General features: G+C 40.2%; 1 long non-coding RNA gene across 2 annotated transcripts in view; it reads right to left on the minus strand.

Moving 5' to 3' along the window:
- Positions 1–1,525: 1,525 nt before the first annotated feature.
- LOC132906081 (uncharacterized) overlaps positions 1,526–27,112 on the minus strand; it is a 124,814-nt gene continuing 99,227 nt past the window's right edge. For both annotated transcript variants that reach the window (XR_009657936.1, XR_009657937.1), the window contains 2 exons: positions 4,015–4,318; positions 1,526–3,932 (listed from right to left, as the gene is read on the minus strand). This is a non-coding gene — a long non-coding RNA (uncharacterized LOC132906081). The remainder of the gene's footprint in view (positions 3,933–4,014; positions 4,319–27,112) is intronic.

Consider the following 27,112-nt stretch of genomic DNA (forward strand, 5'->3'; position numbering starts at 1 on the left):
ACTTTGTTGAAAAATTGAAATAATTTTTGTTATCGTGAATAATTTTGTTTCGTTATCGTCCATTGTCTGTGATAATATTGTTATTTCACATTTTTCTTTCTTTCCTATTAATTAAAAAATAAAATCTGTTGAAAATCTAAACACTTCAAATTGTTTTAAAATTTTCAAATAATCAATATTATTTTTAAGAACAAATTGTAGTATTCCACTTTTTGTTACAGATTTCTTCGAGTTTTCCCTTCAGGGGAATTTTGTCGATCTTATTTGATGGGCTTCCCAATAACTACTCTTGGGTCATCGACATCGAGCAGCGTTCTTCGTATCTAATGGTGAGTCGCAGGCATTTTTGTTCCTCTGGTCACTCAATCATGTCGTAGGATGAAAGGTCCGAATCGGCACGGGTGACTGGTTGTATTACGTAGAATTTTGGACGAGCATAGTGACGGCGGATATTTAATATATTCGTGAGTAGTAACGTTTCTTGTCTGAGTTTTATTTATTAGTTCAGGATAGGTTTTCTTGCACATCGTGTTTTTGTATTTCCATATAAAGGATTGACATGAATAATGTATTGTTGATAATTAATATATGTATCTATGGCCCAAAATCGTACAATATAGAATTATTTATAAAATCAAAGTTTATATGATTATGTAAAAGGATTAAATGCTCGGGCATTACATATTGATTAATAAATAAAACATGAATATTGTAATAAATAACGAAATAACTTCATTTAGTTATATCGTAGTGGAAAAGTCTGATACCCTCAGGCTCCGTTATTATGAGAGATTTCAATTATATATTACTAAAATTATTATGGTGTTAATGAGTTTCCATGAATAATATTTAATTTTATCTTCTGGTTCATTATAATATGGAACAATTTCATTACTTGAGTTCCATATTTAGTAAAATTTGACATGTGAAACATATTAAAGACAAAAGATACCAAACTGTAATCTTGTCCGTCCAAGAATGTATCAAATTTCCACGTGCAAGAAGACACTTCGCGACAGGCAGATTTCAGAATCAAAACAAGTTTCAAACACTTGTTTATGTTTATGTTTCCTAAGATGTGTTTTGATAAAGGAATCTCCTGAGGATATTTCATTGTTATTTATCGATATAAATACTATTTGTATCGAATCTTAATCTGTTCTTTAAGAAATATATTTTTTATTAACTTTTCTTCATTTTTATGTAGTAGTTTAGTAATTCATTAAAGTAATGAAATAAAGTAAAGTATAAAGCTGTTAAAATTGGAAATAGAATTGAACTACAAAGTCGAGGAATATTAGACCGTTAGATACAAAATATACGAACTATTGCAACTGATCATATTTTAGCCTAGGATTTTCAGGTTTAATCTCTTCCATATTTATTGCTAGAACCTCACTTACACGTCCAGATGCTACTTAGGTAGGAGACAGGTAGTAGACAAGGTGATTACAAACTTAATACCTAATTTCTCAGCGACTGACGTTGCGTTAGTATATCATGCACGTATTTTCCACATTGTATGTGTGTGTGTGTGAGCGTGGCTAGGCTGTGGAATTGCGTCGTTTTTGCTATTTATTATAATTCTCAAACACTTAGAAATTTCAGAAGTATGATTGCAATTTACAATAACAGTGTTATTAGATATGTACAATAGATTATTAATCTTGCATTTACATTACAATGATATCAGACTGTGTATCATCTATTTAATAATATTATTTCTTTAGATAATATACATATAATTGCGCACAATTATGTATATTTAATTAAGATTGGAATTCAAATATGCTTAAAATTAATTCTAATTAAAATCAAAATATGCAAAAAATTTGTATGCAACGGTCGGTAGCCAACGTCAGTCGATTTCAGGAAAATGCTATGCAAATTAGAGCGTGAAAGTTGTGTGCCAAACTCGGGTGTCGGAGGCGTCCCGGGACGTTTCTCTAGTGTAGGCTCTTGCGCCCGGGTTATGTGTGAGAACCGTGGAGCGAGTGTGTTGGTGTGCCTGTTTTGCCATTTTTTAAATATAAGGCTAGGTAGGATAGGTAGCATACTTTCTGGTGTGAATGTTAATTATAAGTAGGTAGGGCCGGGCAGGTTGGCACAGTCTCTGGTCGGGTAGGCGCGTTTTCGCGTGTCCAACCTGTTTCAGGAAAATTGATTTGAAAAATCGACGGCGAGGCTGGCATCACGAGTGAAGCATACCATTCGTCTCTGGTCTTGTCCATCGATTTTTCGAATTTCGTGGTCGTGGTCGCGAGTAAGTTTCGAAACGGACAGCGATCACTATGGTCGTTGGTTTCAGCGGGTATTGCGTCCGAAGAAAGAAGAGGCTACAAGCCGAAGAGGCCCGGCAAATTGCCATAGAAGAGGGCAACTACTAATGGTTTTCCATCCTCTGGATCACCTAGAACATGGAAAATCATTCTCGTTACTACTTTGTCACTATGCTCGCTTTTAGTATCTGTAGTTATCTTCTTTTTTCTTTTTTTGTCGATGTATATGTGGGCTGACCAACAGATTAATTACGTTAGAGCTGCGAAAAAGTTTTGTATTTTTAAGCTTTTTAGTATCGCGAAAGACTGATTACGGTTTCAATTGGAGTTGCGAAGAAATGATAATCGTGTTTGCTTTAGCGTTGCTAGTAAAGCTTTTGACTGGTGCTTCTTTTTAACGACTTTCGACGAATCTCAAGTTAAACTCGTTCTCATTGTAACGAAAAATTCGTTGCATGTAATTGGTATCGTTATCACATAATCTCAGAAACTGTTCGTCATTATCATTAATTTGACTTTGTTTGAATACTCAAATGACACAATTACTTAGAAAGATACAAGCGGAGCTCACACGGAATATATAAATGGATGGATTTCGTGCATATAGGGTTAACTTAATAAAGGAGAGGGTTGTTCTAAGCCCTGCTCGACATATTGGGTCACGTATTCCAGCTAGAGGATGCTGTGACGATTTCTGTCTACAGCGAAAGCCGATAGAAATTAATTTTCATTCGTGACGACAGGACATAGTCCCGTATCACCTTTTGTTTGTTGAGTGTACATAAAAAGAATTAAAATGCTCTGTTATATCTTATGAGGGTATCTTCAGATTAGACTAAACGTACTTGTATGTATGGGTATGGGTCTGTCCGAGGAATTCAAGTGCGAAACTATTAGATGCCTAGATGTTAAAGGATTAAATCGTAATAAGTATGTAATCGTTTATCGAGTTGGATAGGGTGGTAGCAAGAAGCAAGGTAAAATATTTATTTCTGGAGCAAGATTTAAATTGGAATGGAGAGAAGGATGCTGTAATATCTGCTAATCTCTTGCTAAATTACGTAATAAATTTTCAAATTATTACATTCTATCAGGGTTTGCGAAGTTTCCAGTTAGAGATATTAGATCCGTAATTGCTTTCTGAGCGAAACGTTTACAGATACTGAACAGTATTAGCGCAAACTGCTGACAATTTATACAAACATTCTCATTGTATAATTACATTCAACAAGTTACAATAATAATTTACTACCATTTAACTCCGAATAATATTCGAACCTGAATTTAATCGTTCGTCGTCTTCCTCGATGAATATTCTGTAAAGAAAAGATCGAATCCTTAAAACACGTTACACAGTAGATGTTCGATACATATTACATACTACTTAAAAGAGCTATAAAAATGGTGCCATGCAAGCTTTTATCCACTTTTTCACATAATGCTTATTTGTCAGTTTGCCGTCAAATTACAAAATTGTTGCCAACTTACAATCGGTTACGGGAAAAGTTTCTAACTCGGCTCTTTGTTCGGTCAAGTTAAGAAATGAAATTGTTCAAACCTTTTCGCTAAAAGAAACAGACAATTTCGACAGTCGAGTAGACAAGGTAATTTTATCGAGGGAGTGCGTTATTCCTGCGGGCGTGTGGTCTGTTTCTTTTGCCGGATTGGGGCTGGAAAAGTTGAGGAGTAACCGGAAGATACGTACACCATCGCGAACAGTAGTACCAAAGGCAACACCTACCGGGATGGGTCTGTCAAGCGTGGCCACAATCAGGCGTAGACCAACGGCGGAGACGAGTTGTCGGAAACAGGCGGCGGCAATAATACGCGATGGACGTGATAGGGTGCGATCGATTTTCTCGATCTCGAGAGAATGGAGTCCTTATTATTCCGGCGAGAAGGCAGCAGACCGAGGGTAGCTCCGTTATTCGATTCGAAGCTGCGGTCGCCTCGAATCTACCGCTATCCCTTCAACTCACGCTCCGACTCTTTTATACTCGCTTTTCTCTTCTCTTTTCTTCTCTTTCTCAGCCTACTTCCTTGTTGGTAAAAATCCAATTCGTGCCGGCGCATTGCATGGAAAATAAGAGGACGGGACATTGAATTGCTGCTATGTAATGGTGCTACGTAACGAAGCTACTTGTGCCGCGGGCTATCGGACTTTAGCGAAACGCGATAATCGAAAGACGCGAACGCGTGCTGCTGTTGTCTTCGATTCATCGAACAGAATATACTGAAAATAAAGGGTATTTTTTAATACGTTCTCGCAAACTCGAGGTACTAATAATATTCTACTAATTACAATGTACCATAATTGGAAGCAGAATCTTTCGTTATAGACTGTAACAGCTCGAGTGCCATATCGTGGTCGTAGAAATGATTCGTTTCGAACGATCGATTCGCGGCCAATTGAAAATTAGTTCAACGCCAGCGATCTGCTACCGTACGAATTGTGGCCCGTTAATTCTCAATGGCCGTTTCGTCGTATTTTACTTAATTCAACGTTCCATTTTGCTTTACCTATCGTTGGAGATGGAGATGAGTTGACTTTCCCAAAGATAACTAAAGTTGAGAGTATTTAAAACGGTTAATGAATATTAATAGAATTAATAATAGCCTTTTTGCTCGATTACCTTGGATCTACAGAATTTCTACTTTTTCAGTCGCCAAAGTCGTCGGTCAGTGACTCGAAAATTTCTTTCTTTTTAAATTGCGAATCGCAACTAAGATGGATTCGTGCAAACAATTTATCTGATCGCTTGAAAAAAGAAAATCCTACTGCGAGAGAAGCCCAAAATCTCGTTAACCGATCGTTGTCCTCTACAGTCGAACAAAGTATATTCGTGACGCAGAGGTAGTCGCTTATACGCTCGAAAAGCTTTTCTCTGGTAAACATATTTGCATGAAAGCAGAATGAAAGCTTCGACAATGTTTTTCGTGTCTGTGACACGCCAGATTTACAAGTAGTAAACTCACAGGTTCTAAAACACTTTCGGCACAGAATGGTTTAAGTTAGCTGTTCGTGTTCCACTTTAATTGACGTCAAAATAATTCGATAAACGTTCAAGAAACCACCGTGTTAGTTCCGTATTTCACGTAACGTCTATTATTTCAGGGAAGTTGGGTTACACGCAGCCGACTTCTCGTCAACTTACTCGTAATTTTATTTGCCGGAAAACATGTAAACTGTATGGAACGACAACGTTCTGTACTCGCTCTTTCAATGTTCTAATCGGGCCACGTTACGTCGCGTCGTCTTTTAGTCAGCAGGTTTTTACTGACTTTTATAAGGTTTTCCCATCGGGAGATTCACACACAATGGCACGTCATTATCGACATGATTCAGGAAGCAGCCGAGACTCAGAGCTTATCGTCTGTTGCCAGCCTAACTCGTTCTCATTTAACTTTTGCAATACTCATCGTCTCGCTGCGCTGGTGGAAGTGTTCCAATCGTCTGCCAACTTTTCCTGAACCGTAACTGACTTGGACTGTAATTCCTCTTAATATTACCACTTGCTCGCTCGAATCTGAATATTCTCGAAGAATCGACCCGTAGTTCTATTACCTATCTAGTATTATTCGCTGATGATTTTCAAAACTTCTTCCGTTCGTGCTAACCTTTTGCGTACATCGTTTTGAATCGATCGTTTGTTGCTTTTAGTGGAGGTGAAAGAAATCTCCACGGATTCGAGTACCGATGAAAATCGAATCTAAATATATTTCTCTTTTTTTTTTTCGTGAACATCGATTCGCGTCGAGTATTTTTCTCTGGTGGATTCCACGGCTATTAAACGTCAAGAACGTCTAGAGCGATCGATCATAGTAAAACAAAGTGGTTGGCAGGCAACATTGAGACGTGTGAACGAAAAATTGGAATGGAAAAGTTTTAAGAAAGAAATCGAGGAAGCGGTATACACAGATTGATGAATTCTATATTGACGAATGAGTTTTCCGTTCGCGATAGAAGATCGTTTCCTACTTCTCCGAGATGACAACCCGTTTATTCACCTCCGAAAGATCGCTAGTAACAGTTTCTTTTATCTTCGGTTGCTCCCCTAAAAGGAGAGAAAAATAGTTGAATCTCGTGAGACGATTAAGATTACATGGTAAAACTTTCGGAACGGTTCTGGTAAGAAGACAACGGGAAGGACAATAACATAATGAAAGCAAGCGCAAGGTAGAAGAAAGAAGTAGGACAGAGGGCCAAAACGTGGGAAACAGTCTAAGCTGGAACGTCTTGAAAATTGTATATCGTAAACGAGTATACTTACGGTGAAACTTAAACAGTAAGAAACTCGTTTATGGTAGTCGCTTCATTTATTTAATTACAACATCCATGTCCATTCTTTCGAACATTTCACAGTTAGAAGTAACGATATCGACGAAATACGACCGCAAATAAAATTCTAATAAACTGGAAAATTATCGACGTTCCAAAACGAAGCTGCTCTACCAACGAGTATAGCTCTTTGCGCATTATACGAGGGAAGGTAGATTACCGCGAGAAAGGTGACGAAAGAAACAAAATAGGAAGTTAGTCGATTTTCTCTATCGACACCAGCTTAGTCGCTTGGCAAGCTGCTGTTAAGCACTAAATTCTTGAGTAACGATAATTTCGCGATACCTTACTTGCCGTTCGTCTACAACCGGTTCTCTTCGTTGCCGGATAACATTAGAGCTTTGGTATCGTGCCAAGATACATCTGCCAGCACTCACCGAACCCAGGTACACGTTCGTGGTATACGCTTATATATCTGGAAGCACGCTACTCTCGGTTGGAACTTCATGTTTCAGTCCGAAAACGAAAACCAGCCTGGTCGTAGGTTCGATGTTCCTCTTCTTTTCCAGCCTGGTCGTAGGTTCGATGTTCCTCTTCTTTTCCAACCTGGTCGTAGGTTCGATGTTCCTCTTCTTTTCCAGCCTGGTCGTAGGTTCGATGTTCCTCTTCTTTTCCAGCCTGGTCGTAGGTTCGATGTTCCTCTTCTTTTCCAGCCTGGTCGTAGGTTCGATGTTCCTCTTCTTTTCCAGCCTGGTCGTAGGCTCGATGTTCCTCTTCTTTTCCAGCCTGGTCGTAGGTTCGATGTTCCTCTTCTTTTCCAGCCTGGCCATTCTACTTCACCGATCTGCTTGTCGTCCACACGACGTCATACGCGTAGTACAATCGATTGTCCATCCATTTCAGCTCGATTTCCGCCTTAGGTGTACAGCCTTTCACAGCGACGCGAAAGAACGCCACGTTATTTATGAGTGACACTCACCGTGTGTCGCCGAAATTAAATTCTCCCGTTTTTCACGATGGATATTCTTCAAAGGGACACTTTACCGATCTACTTTTTCTCAGAATCCTGCAATCCTGCGGTGCTGCGTGGTTTTTCACGGTTGAAACTGTGAAACGTGCCGGAAAGCTGAGCACGATTCCTTACTTTGTTATGCCGAGATAGGTGGTTTATTTTGTCGTTGTTCATGCGTCCAGAAAAACGTGGTTAGAGGAGAATATTCGACAACGTGATAAATTTTTTATAAAGTGGACTTTTTAAATATTCTGCCAATACGAATTTGGTATTATATGGTTTTGAATTTGTTCAGTTGTAACATGAAAGTTATTAAAAACGATATATTCGATGGAAAGTGCAGTGAACCTGCGTTTTGGATATAATCAATACGTTTTATATGAAAAGGGAGATAGGAATGCAGATAATATTCGACGCATTTTTTCAGTGCGTCTTTCGTCAGTTGACTTTGTTATTAAGTAGTGACATTACTCGACACGTATTCACGGGGTCGCAATCTTAAACGAGTTCAGTCTCAGGTAATAACAATGAAATTCCATTTCATGCTTTATATTTCAAAGCTTTAAGTGCAGCGTATACACTTTTTTCGACGTTGCATTCATTCTGGAATGGAAATTCCATTGGAGCATGGAATTCTAGAGTTAATTCATTGATAGAAATATAAGGGGTATGAATTAGTAAAATACTCGATTTATTTTTATTCCCTGCAACGCTTTACAGGGATTAAAAATATTTCTCGCGCTTAACCTCGGCTTAGCGACACATTAATATTCATAAACGGAAGCCATACCCATTTTGCTTTTTCTTGTTGTTTTGTAACGTGGTAATCTTTAACTTTATTATATTCGATCTTTTTCGTTCCAGCAAATTTCTTTTATCTTACGAGTTAAACTTTGATGCTCGAAAAAATAAGACATACTATATATGATATTAGGTATAAACGATCTATTCTCCGTATTTGATAATATCAGTCGTACGTTGGAAGCCATGTAAAAGCGTACGTACATGACCGAAGTTGCACGCGTGGTAGGATAATTATCCAGAAACATTGGAGCGATTAAAACGAGAAACGCAAAGCAGCGCGTTCGATCACGCCAAACCGCCGAATCGATCACGCTAATGTGCTTGCAGTATATTCGGTGTATTCGGCTGTGATACGGAACTTCAGCAGACGTGACGTTCCACGGTATGATTAACCTGATGAAAACGCTGCTTTTTACCACGCTACCGACCGAATGAACCAAGTTCCTGAATGTGTTCGTGCTTTTTTATCCTCCTCGGCTCGCGAGTCTCTTTTTACCTTTGTCCCTCTTCATTCTCATTCTTTCTCCCTCTTTCGCTCCAGATGTCAGGCCAGAAGGAAAAGGGGCGAGCGGGAAAGCGAAAAGTGAATACTGGGAAATGTGATTCGTGAACTACGGCCGTAGCAGTGTGGAGCTTTGCATTACCATTTTGGCCGTTGGCCAACCCCTGGCCTCTGAACCTGAGGAATCTCCGATAGAAGATAAGGCCTCGCCTCTTGCTCGCCCGCGGTTGGATTCAGCAGGCACACCCGCTAGATAAACACACCCGTGGGAGGGAAACTGACTCCTGTCGACTAGTCGAGATCGTCGGGACTGTTCCGGAATTTCCACAGATTTACAGGCTGGAATTCCTTATCGTAATCAACTGACTATACGTTTCTTCGAGTTGAATCTAAGAAATCGACGGAAGGGCAATGTTAATCTCTTCAGATTTCCACGTCAGATTTCTTCATAAATTGTTATTGCAACGGAAGAACCAAGTATTTACTCGGATCCGGTAATGGATTTGTAGAAAATGATTTAAGTTTGATCTTAAAACTGGATTTCAGCGGTTCGGTTTAAGCCGGTGGATGCGGAATGTAAAATAATTTGTGATCGAGAGTCCTGTTCTCACGGTTCAATTTCGAAGAAATTCTCTGTAAACAGTTTTAATGTATTATAATTTGAATACGCTTACGTCGAAAACATTGATCAGAGGATTTACCAAAGTATTTTTAGAATTTTTATTCATTCGCTTGGATATCGTCGACATGAAAATCTACGTTTCCCTTATTCTTCTTCGATCGCGTCTCAAACAATCGAGTATTCTTATGATTTACATACACCGCGGTACCAATCTCTCTCTTTCAATGACTCGAACGGTACTTGTGTGAGAGGAAACGACGAAAATATCTGTTCGGCTTCAATTTTTCGCAATAGACGGATCTTTATACTCCGACCACGATCGCAGCCTTTGCGTACGTGTCTATCAATTTCTCTCGTCTAGAAAACTTTGTATATGGCACGACTTTCTCATCTATGGAATGAGTTTACATTGAGTTTACTCGAAAAGAGATAGTTTACATATCGGTACCGTTTCTTCCCTCGCTCGTTCCTCTTTTCCTCGAAAACTTTTCGCAGCACCGAGACGCATCCGACTAGAGGCGCGACTACATCCACCTTTTCGAATTTCCGAAATCCGGTATTTATCTTTTCCTCCGTCGAATCACACCCACACCGCGAGTAAGAAATGTTTTTTAATTAGATCGTGGTCATTCGTAACTATTCGTAAGTTGCCAGTCGCACAAATATTTGCTGAGACTCGTCTGTTTTTTCAATGCTCCAGGAACGGTTACGTCAACATGGATAGAGTTCTCAGGGAAGAGAACCAAGTAAATAAGGACTCTCTGCCTCTGGAGAGAAGACGGTTGATTTTTAATTTATAAATTTTATAAATTCCAGCTTTAAAAGCCACATTTTTCGCGTAACGTCAGGATGGATAAAAACCATCGTAACGACGATAATTTCTATTGAGCAAGGTGAAAGTACCACGGGAAAGCGAGGAGAACCCAGAGAAAATAATGCAAACACCTTCTTCCTCTTATTTTCCTATTTTGAAAGATAGACTTTCGTGGTTTCACGAGGACGTGGTTTCTTCCTTTGCCCCCATTTATTGGTCTCGTTCCTTTCCGAAATATGCGTTACCGAATAACGAAGGCGATGTACGATATCAACGAGCTACACAGCGTTACTCATCGTCCTTACTTTCATCTTTATTCGTTATACAATTTCGAGCGTCGATCTGCAAAAGCCTGGAGAAAGACGATTTCCGTGGTTACCTGTTAGACGATCGAATAAAGTCTCTTTTCATACTTTTTACTGAAATCTAGCGCCAGCTCGGCTTCGTGCCAACCTTAGTACTCGAGTTATCAATGTTATAATGGAAATGTAGATTCGTAAGTGGGAAACAGCTTCTCATCATAGAATCCATAGAATATAGAGAGAATGCTCTGCCACCGATTTCTATGGACTCTCAATATCCTCTTGTGTTTATTTTTTATCCGGCTGCAGAGTAGTTTAAACGAACAAAGTCAACCTGGAAGCTGATATTTCTTCTATTTTTTAATAAAACTTAGTTTGCTAAGATTAAATGCTATCGCAGTTGCTGTCTTGAAATAACAAAGCGTTGGAATAATGTAACGATTATTGATTCTAAAACTCGAAGCCACGTTCTTGTTGCTGATCGATGCTCGACTTTATCTCGAGCGAGTATCATCGTCGTTCCGAGAACGTTCGGAGCTCGTGTGAAATTTAAATACGATTTGAACCCGAGTCAAATTATTCCCCTCCTAGTAGACTGAATCCTTCGCAAACACTGTTACCACAAACTACCATGAATCTTCGATTCATAGGAAACGGGACGTTTCTCGTTCCAGTGAAAGTAGCGATGCGTGAAACATCGGTAACGTGATAAAATCATCGGTAAAACATTTCTCGAATCTTATCGACTATGCTTTAAAATTACGTCTTGATTATCGTTGGAACGTTACAGAAGACAAAAGCAATTCTTATTGTTAGTCTGCGACCCCAGTTCTTTTACGGTGCCGTACGAAAAACAATATTGTTTTGTGAAAATAATGAAAACGTATTTGTTTGCCAGTTCGCCTAAATTACGTTTTAAAATAAATATCAAGGAGACGTAGCGAGTGGCGCGTTTATTTTCGAGCGTTGTAACGATTCCGCGCGATAGCAGAAATACAGACAGCGGTGGTGCTTCGGTATTTTTTTCTCGGTTGGTCTTACGAAGAGTGAAAGGAGCGCTGAGGTTCTCCCGCGCCTATTTATTTTATTACGCCTCGACGCGGTCTCTTCGCGCGAAACGATCTTTGTGTTTCGTTCTACGCTACCCTTGCTCGACCTTAATATATAGGGATGGCTTCCGTTCCTTCTCGACATCAGGATGCTTGTACGGCTTTGTTACCGTAAGATTAACGAGGTCTCTTGCGAAGCGTTTGTTTGTTCGTCGTACACGAATTTAATGGTAGCATAACGAGATGTGTTCGGTGCTCCGTACGTAAGACCCAGCTTTCTCGTAGAGCGCGTAGGAAAAGCGTGAGCAAACTGTTATAAAGACTCATGAAGCGTACGTCAATCCGTCTAAACTGCCAGAGTACGTACATGGTGAGTATTCTTTGCGCAGCTCGCGAATAAATATTTCATTTTTCTGCACGGAAACACTTCGACCGTGAGTTGTTTGCACGTGCGTAAAGTTAATTCGTTCCGCTCACCGAAACTGCCGGAAACATGTAAATTTATTATACAGCTGCTCGGAGCATGTAACTAGACACGTCGAATCTCTTTCCCAGAACGAACTGCAAGTGTCTAGGCGTACAATTGTCTGAAAAAAAAGTGTGATATCACGCTGGAAAAGAATGAAATACCGTTGCAACGAAAAGGGATGGTGCAAAGGTGTCGTCAGATTAGCGCACCGTTTACGATGCTTCAAATTGTATCACGAGCACGATATCTTGTAAAACGAGTCATGCCACGTGATATACCTAACTACATGTCATACTTTAATATCGGTCCGTTAACATAGGTGTTGGCCGTGTATGTAGGCGTCACACGGTCGTATGCACAGCAATACACGAGCGTGTACAGATTCAGGATGACTGGCGTGGCGACGGACCGTGCTGTTCTCTCGTGTATCGAGAAAAATTATCATATCATGCAAATCTGTGCACGGTCGGTAACACTTCCGGCCAAAGGTTCCCGTATAACGATATTCGTTCGCTGTCTGGAAAAAGGGAGCGGAAAAGCTGTGGACTTTCGGACGAGAGCCGCTCGATCGTAACGCATCTGCGTGCCCAACACGTAATTCGATGAAACGACAATACCATGCATTCGTTGGCCCTCGATACCCGCAAACGAGAAGCGGAAAACGATATGCGTACGAACTATTTCTAGTGGGAATCGTTCGAACGATTTATTGTACGTTCGATACTTTACTTCGAAAGAAGTTTGCAAATTGTTTCTCTGAAAAATTGATAAAAACCTACGATGTTTTTGGTGGGAAATGTTTTAATAAGAGTAAGAAGAGCAACGGTATATAGCAAAACTGACTTTACAAAACATTTTTGACGTGTTCGCGTCTATCGTATCTTACGACGACGATGTTTTCGAATTACGTGAAAAAGTTTCATCAAAGTTCCATTATTCTAGAATCTTGTATTCCTCTTGAGCAGACTCTAGAGGAAAGATTACAAGGTGGTTCGATCGAAAGCACGGTAAAAAGGAAGGTAACCATATACCGCGGACAGAAGGGAAACGTTGCTCCGCAAATTTGAAGCATCTTCGTGAATCACGGTCTTCTGAACCATCATCCACATTCCCGACGTTCTTATACGGGATGCCGTTCGTTCTACGCGAATGTCTGCTGTATTTTGGAGATCTGCCAGAGACGTACGAGTTACGGAAGAAATTTAATTGTTCGGGACTTGGGATTACTGCTCTCTCCAGCTGTAATCCGATTACGGGTTTTCCCTGCTTCAATTCTCTGCTCTTAGTAAGATGTAATTGTATCAAAGTCTGCGCTCCATTATAATTGTCGTCAATGAAATGAAACATATCATGTCGGTTACATAATTGCAGAGACAAGCCTTTAGCTTGACGCGACCAATTAATTCGATCGTTTTCAATTATATTTGGAAAATGAACGAAAGAAATTCTTAGATAATTCTGCAGGTCCGATCAATTAGGATGATTTACAGGATGCAAACCGTGACATTAACGCTTTCGATCGACACCAACGGCTCGCAGACGTTTCGGGCACTAGATGCATGCAGATTGGCTGTATTGAATATCGGGATTAAATCTGACTACGACTTCCCCAATAACAGGAGTTCCCAGTAGGAATTTCAGTGAGAAATCTCAGTGGTTCGGAGTAGCGTAATAAATTTACGTTATATCGTCTAACAGCGTCTACACACGACTGCTGTGTGTTTCGGTAACTCTTTGATTATACATTAGCGCAGCTTTAACTACTAATTTGGATGAAACTGCAATCAGCGATGCAAATTGTGAGGATACACTAAATAAGATAACGTTAATTAGGAATTTCTGCTAATTCCTCTCGTTAAACGAAACGTGAAAAATCAGTTCGCACTAGGAACGTGAATTCCGTTGCTAAACGAATTCGATAAATTTTCTTGCGAAATAATTAACCTCTTCTTTGTCCAAGATATTATTTGTTTCGACGTGAAAATTCCGATTGCGATAAGAGAGGCGTCGTACGTCGCGTTCCTAAAAGTACAACGAACGCAAACGGAAATTTAACTGGATGGCGAAAGAGATGAAGGGAAGAGCAGATTTTAGCAGAGTAGAAAGTCGAACTGCTGCATTTTTCTAATAGCGTGCCGACTTTTCTTGTGTTTTTCGAGGTGTGCAACCGCGAGTAAGATGATGAAGAAGGAGCGACTGTGCCGCCTGTGCCGCCTGTGCACACGGCTTGCTGCCTATACGCGCCGTCTTGTAAAAGTTTCAAGTTTGGAAACTTACTAAAGAGTAAATGGTGACGCCGGTTGCGGTGGCATTCGCGAAACACCGCAACGTCTCGTGACCGCGTTATACATTAAAACTTGAAAACTATAGCTTCTAAGGATTTTCGGTAGTGTCGGTGTTTCTTTTCGATATGCCAAAAATTCAAATTTGCTGTTAAAATACACGAAGGAGAGGCTGCGATAGGCATCGGGTTTCAAATTATGATCGAAAAGTTTTTTAATCAGTATCGTTTCCGATAGGAAATGGAACGTTCCTTGACACAAAGCAGGGCGAATCGTTTATAGCCGGAAAACTAGAGAAGAACTGTTACAAGTTGGACGGAGAAATTGGCGAGAATCTATCGGCGACGGAATGAGATACATAAATCGAGCCGCGAAGTAAAACGCAGTAAAAGCCAGGGGAATGATTTTCTCGAGAATATGATCTAGTGAAATTCATCTAGTTCGAAGTTGATGCATAAGAGAAGGAGAGGGGAATCGGTAGCACTTGAACGAGGAAACCGCAGTTAGTTCCAACAGGTATCCACAAAGTACGATTACGATTTAAAAGCAATTCTATCGTCACGGGTTATCACGTTTTTCGCGGTTGATTTAAGCTCGTATGGTCGAATTAAAGTTCTGGATAATAAAATCTGAAATATTGATTTCTTTGTGATCTCCGAGTCGTATTTCTGGCAATAAAAATCCGTAAGATTCGAGTTGTTATCGTAATACACAGCTTAATACCATTTCAATCGTTTCGAATAAATCTAGTGACAGAAAGAACGGACGTGCATGTTTCTTACATCTGCGATGTTTCAACATTCGGAAGTATGACGAATGATATCCAGCTACGTCGTTGGCACATTCGATATCAAATTCCGGAGATAACGCAGAAGGGAAGCGGGCATAGGTTGAAATATGTATGTTCATGTTAGCCATTCGATCGAAGCGAACATCCATCTTCTCGTTGATAGTCCATAGAAGCTGCTTTGTTCACCGACATCAGTTTCTCACATGGGTTATTCTTCCGGTGAGGAACATCATCTCGCCTCGTCTTCTGATTTTCCATTCAATTTGAAGACGACCAATATCCCGATACGTTACGAAAATCGACAGATCGATCGAAACTGATACAGAGAATTTTAAAATCATTTATGCGTCACACAAAGCCAATTGTTAAGAAAATGTGAGAATGTAACGCAAACGAGAGAGAGAGAGAGAGAGAGAGAGAGGGCAGATAGGCAGGAAGAAGTTAAAAAGATGCAGGAAGTTGCGAATTCAACGAGACACGCCCTCGCTTCGTTTCTCCGTGAAGAGCTGCAAGGTGCGACTCCGTTAAGAACCTCGAACATCGTACTTTTCAGTTGGTGCTTCGAGAGTTTTCGAGGCTTTTCCAGGGCCAGTGGACATTTCGACTTCCACGTGAACGCGTTAAGAGCTTCGACTTCTAGCTGTGTCGTCAGCATGAAAAATCGACGCAGAGTTTATCGTCGAAGCCATATCCACGGTATCCTTCATTGTCGCCGTTCGTATCTTCGGTTGACACACTGCTACCATGTATATCGTTGAGAAATATTACCATCGATCCTGTCCAATACTCGTTCAGAATAACGATTATCGATCGAAAGGATGTAACGTTCGCCTGTCGATTAATATTTGTTCAATTGCAATAAATATTAGTAGACGTAAGAGGATGCCCAGGAAGTTGTATATAAAAAAAAAAAAAAAAAAAAAAAAAAATAAAGTGAGACGCGCGGAAATTGCCTTCACACTTGCAAACGTTACTTAATGCTATTAGCAGATGAGACGTGGAACCAAAATGCATTCGATACATATGTACAACGAGTCGCGGGAAAACAACATCCACAAAATGGAACTATTTTTCACGGAACAGCAAACCTATGTAACCGGAAGAACTTCCAGTGAAAAATTTAACGTGCTCGGCCTGAAACTGCAGTTTCACAGTTTTGATCGAAACACGGCGATAACTCACGCCGGATTTACAATCCGTACTTGTTTCACGGTGGCGAGTCGAACGGCGACAGGGTCACGGAAAAAACTTCGGTCATCCTGAATGCATCCGGGGTCCATTCGAAACGAAACTAATCGAACAACGTTTCATCATGCGAAACCGTTTTTCTCCCGAAAGCGTTTGAAGAAGATGGAACGATCTCGTATCTATCACAAAGCACGATAAATACTCGTCTCTTGACGAAATCGACGATACCTTTCCCTTTCTCACCCTTTTCCTTTTCCTTTCTTCACCTTTTTCTGTCCGGGCGACAGATCTTGTACAGTATATCAGGTAAATGTAGCCTTCGATCAAACAACGAAATGTGCTAGTTCGTGTAAGAGAATCCAATAGAGTCATAAAGAAATCAGGCAGGTTTACATCGACTGAGAAATGAAAGAAGACCATTTGGTTGCGATAAATCATGCACTCGATTACCCACGACAAATCCACTTTGATAAAGATTTCTCTCTGTTCGAGATCCTCGATTCCTTAACGTTGTATGGTTGGGAAACTAGGGTTGAATGAAAGCATAACATTTGAGATATATACCATCATTGGATGAATAGAATTTAATAACTTTGCAGACTTGTGTCAGAGGGTATCGAATAGATGATTCCTTTGTCCGTTTCAGAATAGCAAGTAATTATGCTGAATTTAGGAACGAAATACGTGCGCCCGTACGGTACGAGGATTTCTGCGGATTTTCTCGTCTCGTAAAGGCAAAGCAAGTAAAACTCATTCTGGTAGAATTAATCAATGGTACGTACGAGGATACTCCGTTTTTTCATCTTGTAGGTAGCTGTAGACATAGATATAATACAAATTAGTAGAAATTCGAATAGAATTTTCTACCGGTTCTCTTTGACTAGTGGCAACGATACGTTCGTTATACGAAGTGGTCAGTTAAAAGGACACTCGAAACCGCTGGGTTGGGTGCAAATTTTTTGGTATAATTAGTTTTGGCTTAAAAACCAGGGGAACATGCGGCTCACGTCGTCGAGACGAACCTGACGTTGAAGGAAAGAAAACGCGATTTTCGCTATAGTCGGAAGCTAGTTTTGAACAAAGTAAGCGAAACGATGAAATTTATAACCCACTACTTCTCGGTACTGTTCAAAATTTAATCGCTTCGAACATACCTTCCAACACATATTTTCGAAGATGAAACGAAAAACTCCACGTCTTCCTCGCTCTCAGTCTCTCCCATTCTCTCTCTCTCGGGACGAAGAGTTTCCTCGCTTGGGTACGTCGTTGGGAGATCTCTTCTCACGAAGGAGGGAATCTCTGCTGGACCAAGGATGTTTGTTCGTTTGAATCTACACTTTTGCAAATTACATCTATCGCGGTATGAAGATAAATTGTTTTCAAAGGAAACCGCTTGTCACTCGGTAGATAACCGAAAGAAAATGTAACGCAGATTGTTGCAGTTCCTTTTTTTTTTTTTTTTTTTCGTTCTTGATGTCAAAGAATGGATCAATTCCACTCTGTTTGTCTTTGAACACGATGGGAATTTATAGTGGTAGCGAGTACGCTCGAATCGATCTCGGTCTCCTCGTAGCAGATAGTTGCAGCACGACGTTAAGATAAGACAGAAACAAATTCTCAAAGCGAAGAGGATTGTGCATGGCGGTGAAGATGGAACCGAGGACACGAACTACAGGGACGTGAAAATTCGTCGAGACAAAGACTGATGTGGCGTAAAGGTTGTCTTGCAACGACGACCTCGTTCAGCCACCTTTTTAACGCTCCTTAACCGGCCGAACAGGATTCTCCCTCTTACACTATTCAGGAACTATTTAACAAGATTTATCATTTCGAAAAAGGTTTCGAAGAATTAAACTGGCTACACCTACGACCACGTGCTAGGTGTAAGATTAATATAAATTAGGAATAATCAAAAGAGACTGGTTGATCGAAACACTTAACGAAAGAATATTAATCGCGTCTACCTCGGTCATCAATTTCGGAGCTCGCTCCGTTGATACTCCCTCATCCTTCAAAATTGCGCGCTACTCATAACGAGATAGGCTTGCGAGATAATTTTTCGCAACGATCCCGTGCCGAAGGTTCACAGCCAGAGAAGTAACCCGGTGGCGCGTTTCCATTAGCATCGGTTAAAAGTGCTTTCCATTAGCGTCGACAGCCCACGGGAACAAAGGGGTTTGAGTACGAAAGGCGAGTGAGCGCAGCGTGGAACGAGGATGATGCCGGCCGAGAAAGACGGGGCGGGACCAAAGCAGGGGACAGGAACGTGAAGGGAGAGAGGTCGGAGGGCAAAAGGACCGATAGATAATGGGGCTTGCTCAGGGCTGCTGCCTAGGTGTGCGCCAACTCAAAATAATATCACAGTGCGATGGGCCCTCATCAATCACGCGCCCTAATGAAAAGCCTAGCGTTGAAACTGCGCTGTGAATAAGCCAGCGAGGCTAACCGAACTCTCCGCTAACGATACGCAATACCACTAACCCCTTCGGCGATTCTCCGCCTAAATACAATTACTTTCCAACCGTTTATTCAACGGGAAAGAAAGACCTAGAAATAAGAATTCTCTCTATCGGTCATTGGTCGTTACTCGATATAATCGATTAATCCAATTTCTCGCATTAATACTTTTCCCTTTTCTACAATGATTTTCGTGGTTATTAACGAATACCAAGTATAATCGAAACAATGGTTTCTCGTTGACGTGTCTTTCGCGTCTCGACGACTTTGCCACGGCTCAAGGTTTCCCTTTTGTGCTCTTCCGCTTTAGTTCCTCGTCGACAACGCTCTTTCCCTGCCCTGGCCTTTTTTCTCGCTCGACACACCTGTCAACACTCTGTTAATATACGGGCCACTTGGCTGTCGCTGAATGGCCCTCGAAATCTTTATTTTGCGGAGGTTACGCGAGACTTGTAAACGACCTTCCGACACGGTGAAATCATCTTCCCGTAGTTTTCCACTCACCCTTTATAGTTGCCGCTTGTTTCTCGCCCCTTTGCTGCTACTTTTTGTCGCTAAATGCCGCGTCCTCCGCGTCGCTGATGACGTACCACCTTCGAGATAAGCGATTCTGGAAATTTTTCTTCTCGATGCTATTGATAGAACGTTGATGGTGAAAACGTAACAATTTTTTCGAAAACTATACGTTCGAAGAATAATCGGTTCTTTTAAACAATTCTAAGCGACACAATTCGCTCCTGCTGCTTCGCCCTGCTTCTTCCTTTTGCACCGTTTAAGTTCCTTCCCTTCTTTCTTTATTGCATGCCACTTTCTCAACCTCTAACAGACATCTCGTCGTGGCGATATTGGGTTAACGGTGCACCGAACTTAGTTTACAGATAGCAAATAGAAATCCTTCACACGAGCTCGGAACGCGCTGTCTCGTTCCTTGCTCTCTTCCCTTTTACTTGTTTCTTACCTGTGTACAAGATACCTGTCGACTTTATGTCAATGCATACCATAGCTTCTAAATAACTTTACAAGTGTATATCTTCCGTTTCTAGGTTTGTAGCTAAGATCGAAGCGACGATCAGGAGGCAGGGACGAGACGAATAACGCAAAGGTATTCATTCGTATAATTAAACGATGCATCAAGTATAGTGGGTTTTGTCAATACAGAAGGCACATACGCTGTTATGTTCTTTCTTTTTCTACTCGTTTGATTCAGACTCGATCTCTTCTTCTTCTCATCTACTCGAGAGCTTTGCACACGTGGAACCTTGCGAATCGATTGAATCGCAAATAGCTCAAATATAACGCACCTTTCAATTCCATTATTGATACTTGATTTTAACAAAAGTGGTGTATATATATGTGCTTGTATTTTACGCTACTATAAGGACTTGGTAAAGATTGATAAAATATTAAACGAGCCGCGGTTATTCGCGGTATTTTCCTTCGTATAAGAATTTTTTCTTCGCCGTTCTATTAATATAGTTTCCACTTGTACAGAAACCTTTCCTATCGATCTAAAAGATTACTTGCAACTATCAAGATGTAATAACGTGTGTTGATTCACGCGAAATTCGAGTTCACTTTTAAAAATTGTGCAGCGACTAATTAGCTCGACACAATAATGTCAGTGTATTGTAGAAAAATTCACCTTCGCCTTATTATTTCTCGCTTGAGCCACCTTTCTGGCAAGTAAAATGAATGGACATGTTAATAAAGGCCGGTATAGCTTAGTAACGTTAATTCTACAAACTTATGCAGCTAGTCAAACGAAGCACAAAATCTCTGTACAGTTCATGTCGGTAGTTGCACGGTCCAGACACGTTAGACTGGCAGGCTATAAAAATTGTACAAAAACATGTCTCTCGTATGCGCACATTTATTGCAAGCTTTTTGTTTTTTCCCAGCGCACACATACGCATCGGTACAACTCGAATTATTTCAGAGAATTTCAGAGAATTTTTAAGAGGATTTTCAGTGCACCGCGTTTGCAAGTGTACGCATACATGGTTATAAACTCGAGGTACCTTTGACAGAAATACAACACTAGAATTATTTCACGCACACTCGCGGTTCTTTATGCCAAATATCTGGTTACTATAAGAATATATTTCCTGGTAATTTCACGACTTTAAATCGCCCCGTGAACCTATTTTATCAATATCTTTAGAGATTAGAATTCATTTGGTTCTCGTTGTTGAGATTTTTACTGTGCGTTTGGGGTATTGTTCTTATTCCTAAAATTTGTATCCTTTGTCGTGTTTCCATTAAAATTAAAATTAAAATTGTTACCTTTTGCTGCCATTCCTCTTAAAGAAAAACGTATGTTATAATTTACTTTTATCTTTTGACAGATTTTTCCTGAATATTATGTATATAGTATACATGTACACCAAACACAAACTGATTGTTCGAAAATAGGTAAAACAAGATTCGACAAGCCGGCTTGACCTTTATATGAAAACGGGCTTTCTGCGTACATCTCGTTGTACAACACCCACGCCGAATTACCTGCTGAACAGCATTGTTTTCGCGGACAATGCAAACAACCCTTGGAGGTTCGCGCGACAAGCACCCGCCAACAGCGGTGCTCAAATTCCTATTGTTAAGGTTGACTCGTGTATCATTAGGTTTAGCAAATTGTTTTATAAAACAATGTTTCTCCGATATTTATTGGAGAAAGAGAAACGCTTAACGACCTTTCAAATTCTCGCTTAACTCTTAGCTTTCGATTTTAACACAAACATCACAGGAGAAAATAACATAGGACATAAACTGACAGCATACAAAATTTTTAAAATTGCCTCTGTAGAAAGTAGAAAACGTGAGACTTTGTTTAGCCTTCGTCTACAATTAAGAGAAGAAATTGATAAATCTTTGAAAAAACTATAATGAAATTAAGATAGGATATATTTTTACGTTATAATCGACACGCCAAGCATATATCTTTTACAAAGAAAAAAGATCGTCAAAATTAGAAAGATGTGGATCGATCGATATCGAAGGTCCGTTGAAAGTAAAACGAAATCAAACGGTCGCTCAACAGAAAGCTCTAGGTCGTCATCTCACGTTCGATTAAACATTTTTAATTGCTTTCGACCGATTAGCGAGTCGAGCGAACACCAGACGTAGCTTCTGTGCCAAATTTCGTCTCGCCCTGCTAACCGCTTCAAAATCATTCGCCTATCTATCGCGCTTTTGCCTATCCAATGCGGTGCCCCTTTTTCTTTCCAATCGACGGATTATTGGAGTTAATCCAGCATCGCCGACAACCCCCGTCGCCAACCGATTTCTGATTGACTTTTCGCCCTATCGACTATCCTGCACATTTTTCCGACCCCATTCTCCATACGGCTTACGATCGACACCGTAAAACTCGACGACTATTGCCTATAATGAAATAGGGAACTACCGTGTCCACTTCGGCGGTAATTAACGGCAATTAGCACGTTCATTCGGCTGACGTTACCGGCTAATATCGCGAAGAATCAGGTTCGTTAGAATTTCAACGAGATGCATGGAGAATCGAGTTATCTTTTACTACAAGCATGTACGTTGTAAACCAATTTGATTAAAATTTTCCTCGCCCCTTAGTTTTTAACTCATTTTATAACAAGCGTTGTACGTTTCATTGTTCAAGTCGAAAAGTAACTTTTGTTTAAATAAAGGTAACGAGAAGAGTAGATCCATGATATTGTATCTAATAACCTCGAGATAAATTTATTTGGTTCAACGGGAATCGAAATACCGAGATAGCAATTCGTACGATACAGTCAATAAAGAACGTATTATAGTTTGTCGTGTATTTTATTAAACGCTACTTGCTTACAGTGCAATGATATCACGAATCGGTTGCCAGCAACCGGGTGCTACTTGAGGCAAAACATCGATCGTCGAGTTTCGTGAAAAGAGATGGCTTATTGATTGTGCATTTTTCGCCACGGTTCTAATTAGTTCCCGTGCCTTCGATTCTCATATGTCCTCAGATATACGAAACTATTTTACATTACGAACTACCTCTTGGCCAACCATCTCTGTAGCATGCATCGGCCAAGTATAAAATAGACCTGACATTCCGTGCTTTTGCGCGCCTCACGTTTTAGGGGTCATTCCATCTCCTTACCATTGTCACGTCTTCGACCATTTGGCTAACTCGCCCGCTTAATTCAAGCTATACAGTAATTTCACACCACATGACGCCAAATGTAGTTGTTGGAGGAACGTGATGGGAAGAGAATTGAATGTCGAAGTCGTAGGAAGCCGCGTGATGCATAATTATCAACTATGCTCGAAATTGTCTTTGTTCCGTACGCCCACTGAGTGCACATATTGTACGTTATACTCATTATCGACATAGTCGATTTTGATATCGTCGAATTTTCTAAACCCTTGGAGAGCGAATCCTTCGAGCGTGGAAATATCGCGGGGAACGAACAAACCTGAAGCAAAACAAAAGAAAAGTTTCTCGAGGGAGTGTACGTCGGTCGATGCGTTACGAGTATCTTAAACAAACTCGGGAAAGAAGAGAAAGGAAGTTCATTTCACGAGAGCACGACTGACACTGTCATCCTAACCGAACGGTCGAGAAAATAGCGGAGCATCGTAGAAGGTAGAGGTTGAAAAAATATACACAAGAATGAAAGCAGCGAAAGAAGCGAAGAAGGAGGGAACGGTGATGGATGAAAAGGCATGATTCAGTTTAAATCGATCGGTAAGATCAGAAATTATGGGAAAATAAAAGGTTTAATGTAAACGCGAGAAGAGAAAACCAATTTCGAATTAAATTAGCCTCGATGGATTTTCTTCTCATTCGCTTTCCTGTGCTTTACTCCTTGTTTGCTTACCACCTCTATTATTGCTTCGCGCTATAAGCTTTTCTCTTTGTACAATCATATCCTAGCCGATTTAACGCGTGGCAAGACAAACAATAACAAAGTAATTGAAGATGTTAGGAAGATGGAGACCGCTGATCGATTTCGCGCGAGGAAAATCGTGAACTTGATCGCGAGCGAATAAGTCGACACGATTTCCCGTACTAATCGATATTTTCAACTTTATAGACAAAGTTCGTGGCATGAATTGGAACACGGAGGGCAAAAGTATTGAGAAAAGTGGAGAAAGGAATTGAGAAAAAGGCAAACGCTGGGGGTGGAAAATGAAGGAACGCGTGCGTAATTTTTCAATATGCCTTGCAGCTTTTTAGCGGCACAAAGTTTCGATAGATATCAGGGCTCTACGTAAAATTTGTTCAGTGTTGGTAACGGTTGTCGTCGTTACCGAAGAGCAGTGTGTAATCACCAATTATCCCCGAGGATGGTCGTAAAATACCCGATCCTCGTGAACGATATAGAAGGGATGAGTTCGTGAAATAATAGCTCGTAAATCCACGAACTGTCGGTACACAGAAGTTCCAACTAGTCACCCAATATAACGTGCAGAAATCAATTTCATCTACGCATGTTCTATTCCTATAATACTTATAAAGCTATATGCTGCAATGATAAAGGGATTCGAGAAAAATAATATGTTAAACGTATGAAATGCATCGGGAGCGTCACAGCTTCCTTAAAGGGATTTGCAGCGAATTTTTAAAGCTATTGATAAGAGAATCTATTGATTTTGATATTTAAAGGCCCTTCCTTTATACAGATTTTACCGTACCCTTTTCATTTATCCTGGAAATTTATCCAGGAATTGTGGATGAAGCGAAAGATAGGAGGAATCGTAACACCTTCCTTACGATACATATCTTATCTTGTCAAGTTTTACGAGCAGCTTCGAGTTTTAAGAGTCCGCTCATATGCATAGAGAACGATTCTTTTTTTAATATTGCGTAGCTTTAAATAGCTGATAAACTTCAAACACGTCGCCAGTGCAATGCAGCTCCATGGTGTGTGCTTTGTTTAAAATTTTTTCTCCACGCAGTACATATTTAACGGAATTTTAAGGAATTAAGTTGTGAAACTGTTTCAACTCAGGAATTAATAATTGGAACACATTCTGGTACGTGGTATCGGTGTGCCAGTATATCGAGCATATAAAGTAGGAATAATTCAATTAACATTGGAAATTTAATTCTGCGAAAGAAACTGTTTCGTTCTATCTATAAACGAGTGCGTCACACAGTAGCTGTTACATTATACCTTTTTCAATTGTTTCGCGTTCTCCGAGTAACTTTATGAACGTTAAATATTTCTGAGTTTAGCAACGAATCTCATACTTAGCACCCAATATCGTACGCCACATCAGTTTCGTAATTAATTCAGGTCAACTGTTGTCGGAATGTTCAATCGAAAGGCGGAATGCAGACTAAATGACGCGATTACGAGGAAGTCGAAGCTTGGGATTAGCGAGAACTGTTACTCACCCTTAGACGGGTTCGCAGGAAGCATTTGTGTCCTCAAGAGCGGACACCTGCGACCCAACCTGAGTCCTCTCACTATGCACGAGCTGCTAACACACTTAAGATTCATCTCGTTGCGTACGAAATTTAATCGCGCGGAAGTCCGTGTTTGCGGTGAGTACTTTATGAACAATTTCGTTCGCTATCTATCGCCAATTCTTACACAGGATAGAAATAAATTGAGTCGAGATTGAAACTAAAACTCGCTTTCCTGTCGAAATACTCTACCGTTTGCAAGCTGACAATTTTCGGAGGAACGATTAGTTGCCTTTTTGCTAGAAAAAATGTTGAGATTATTTCAGACAATGAAGATAACTGTTAGAAAATGATAACGATCTTCCCGCGGTAACTTGGAAGCATAAAGAGAGGATCTAAAATTAATATGCGCTCGAGATAGATAGACACAAGTATAAAAGGTGTGACAAGTGCAAGAATAATTAAAACGACGGCGTCTCTTCGTTGCATACTAATTGTAAGTGAAAAATAACGTACTATCTCAACCTGCCGCATAAACAATGCGAACCTTTCCCATCGCATCGACCGCTGAGAGGACGTTGCTGAATTTTACATCGCTACTTAGAAGCATATATTGGGCGCATTTGTCTCTTTGAATCGTTTTTTATGTACATATTTAAACCTTTGTTTCTACCTTTTCCAAGATAATGTCGTTTCTCTTTTCAGAAAATGTTAATTTGCCTCCACAAAGAACTATTTCATAGAGAACTTTATGCTACGTTATAGTCCATGCGTTCGCGTACTATGTAAATAGAAAATCTGATTTCGTTGAAACAAAAGTAAAATCAAATTTTATCAAAGTCGTTCCTTTATTTCGGTATACTTTCTTATTTATTTGAAAAATATTAGGCTCGAACGAGATTATCGTTTTACATTGCAGAGTTCGTGTAATTGGAAATTCACTGATTCACAGTCTGCATGACATTAGAACTTTAATACATACTCTACGTACGTATTAAAGTTGGTTGAATTCGTTTCGTAAATCGCGTGCGCATCGAATAAGAAATATCGGTCGGACATGTAATTTAATTAGCGAACTAAATGGGTAATTTTGCAGTATCACGTTAAAGAAGTCAACAGACCGTCATTTATATCGTATTAATATGTTCGATGCCAAGGGAATTAAATAAACTTCAAAAACGATTTTGTATCTTTCCAGAGACTTTTGTAATTACTAGCAAACTCGTTTGCTCAAAGCGCGTGGCACCGATGCTTGGTGTAAATGTTTCTTGCCACAGCTGATGCAGCAGGACCGTAGTTTCTTAATTATCTTGTAAATTAGGAGAAAATGTTGGCAGGCGTTTGTTTGCAAGTGTTCGTTCGCAAGCAACGACACCAGCGGTTCTACACGATAAAGGGGTAGGAAGTCCTCTTCCGAATTTCACCAAGCCTCAAACTTTTGAATAGAAATTGCCTTCGGAACAATAAGCATCGTTCACAGCGTTGAACGGAAACCGCGCTGTTTCCGCAGCATTATCTCGATGCATTTTGCACAATGTGTACAGAAGGGAATTACTTCTTCAGGCGTTAATTGCGCAATTATCGAGTTAACAATCGCGGCTTTGAGTCATCCTAATATTACATTGGAAATTAATCGTAGCTTGTTATTCCTCGATTCTCGTTCGAGGAATAGATGTAATCAACGACGTCGGTTAAGTACATATAAGAGTGGAAACGAGAAAATTCCTTCTACGCTGGTAACCTAGGTGACTCGAAACGTTTGTCAAATGTTTCCTTTCCCGGGTTTATTCGAGGAAATGGAAGGGTCTAACAAAGAAACGCGAACATCCTATGAAGTAGTTGACTCAGTTGTTTGCCATTGTGGCATTTCCTTCGGTGCGTACAAGGTTGGTC

Source organism: Bombus pascuorum, chromosome 4 (assembly GCF_905332965.1).
Source record: "Bombus pascuorum chromosome 4, iyBomPasc1.1, whole genome shotgun sequence".
NCBI lineage: Eukaryota > Metazoa > Arthropoda > Insecta > Hymenoptera > Apidae > Bombus > Bombus pascuorum.